This window comes from Belonocnema kinseyi, chromosome 6, assembly GCF_010883055.1.
Source record: "Belonocnema kinseyi isolate 2016_QV_RU_SX_M_011 chromosome 6, B_treatae_v1, whole genome shotgun sequence".
Classification (NCBI taxonomy): domain Eukaryota; kingdom Metazoa; phylum Arthropoda; class Insecta; order Hymenoptera; family Cynipidae; genus Belonocnema; species Belonocnema kinseyi.
The window spans coordinates 104,423,115-104,424,934 of NC_046662.1; the positions used below are offsets into that span (position 1 = coordinate 104,423,115).

Below are 1,820 nucleotides of genomic sequence, written 5' to 3' on the forward strand. Positions count from 1 at the left end.
CCCCCCCCCCCTACAGCCCAGACCTGGCTCCACCTGACTTTTTCTTATTTCCCCGAATGAAAAGAGAGCTCAAAGGACATCGATTCGACTCCATCGAGGCGGTTCAAGCGGGGACGACAAAGGCTCTAATCAGTATTCCGGAATCCAACTTTCAGCGGGCTTTTGACGAGTGGCAGATGCGCCGAATTAAGTGCATCGATGCAGGAGGAATATATTTTAGATTTCAGTAAGTAAATGTAATGATACTCTGATTGAACCAACCGGAATCCTGGTTAATTCAACTAGAATGGACTGTTCAATATAACCTTACTATAAATTCCGGTTAAAAGTGTCAGAAACTCTAGTTGACAATTTTCTGGTTAATGTTACTAGAAATTCGGGTAAATTTAACCAGAACTTCTGATATGGTGAACCTGACATCTTTACTACTCAAAAAATTTGATAAGGAACTGGCAATCTTTATTTGCCTAAAAGCACCGAAATAATGCACTTCGAGTAGATAGGTCAACTTTGAAAAGCTCCTGTATTGTAAAATTTGCTTTAAAAATTTCGATTTTAAAAAAATGTATTCTTAAGGGGGGGGGGGCTAAAGGCTTCAGCGTAAAAAACACTCGTTTGCGATTTTTTTTTTAAGAATATGGATTAAGCAAATGTATTTAAACTTTTTGTACATTATTAAGTATAGTTTTAGCAATATTCTGTAATTTTTTCATTTGAAAATATTTAAAAACAAGCCAGTGACAGAGATTGTCCGAGAGCTTCTAAAAAAAAATATTTGCGGTGTTTACTGTATCTCGGTCGAAAATGATCTAAAATCAAAAACCAGTTAAATTTAGTCAGAGTATCATCAAATCCTCACCCCAACGTTCTCTGATAATTTTTTTTGCATTTAAAAATTTCCGGTGGTCATCTAAAGTGTAATCTGCTATTTTCCACTAAAAATTCCACCAATTTGTGGGTGGAAAACACCCTTATTGTAAAAAAAATTTCAACTAAACGTTGGGGGGAGCTATTTTATATGTAAAAAATGTGTATCAAGTTTGAATTGAATCATTAAAGTGCTTTTGAAATGGTAATGAACACGCCTTTGAAAAAGTAGTTTTGAGAAAAACCCGTTTAAAGTTTTAGAAGCCCGCAGCTGTCAGGGCTGTAGTTTTAGAGGACAGGAGAACAACCAGATAATAACTTCAAAAGTTTTGCTCAGATCGACTAAAAATTTTGGGAGTATATTCCTGAAATGTTTAACAATAAGAAAAGACAAAAATCGATTTTTTTAAAGTGCAAACCTTTACCCCCCCCCCCAAGAAACTGCATCTTTTTCGAAAATTTCATATTTTCATAAACGTGTCTATGAAGTAGTTTACAACAACAAAAAAATATCTTTAATACTACTACACCTACCACAACGATGCAAAGCCGTTAATGTTTGAAAAAAGGAAAAGTATTAAAACCATATAAATTAATTAACTTAGGATAACTATGGATCCAGAAGCCCGCCCGGTCATTTGAATGTGCCGCTATCCAAGTAAAAATGCTTCGACTTAAGTTCGACTTGAATTGCCCCCAATGAAGACATGCTGAAGTCGAAAAGTTCGACTTGCGCACGTCTCAGTTTTAAGACGGAGGCAGACTTCAATTTATGTTTTGGAGACAAGTTTCTATGTCTAGAAGACATAAATTTATCTCGAGTCGAATTTTCTTGACTCAAACACGAGCGGATTAAAATTCGAGTGTATACTTGTCCTAACAAAAAGGGTCATTCTGACAGTCATAAAATCTAATCTTTGTTAATGATTAAACAATCTTGTATATTTTTAAAC

General features: G+C 35.1%; 1 pseudogene; it reads left to right on the forward strand.

Moving 5' to 3' along the window:
• The first annotated feature begins 56 nt into the window (after nucleotides 1–56).
• LOC117175529 overlaps nucleotides 57–1,820 on the forward strand; it is a 6,326-nt pseudogene continuing 4,562 nt past the window's right edge.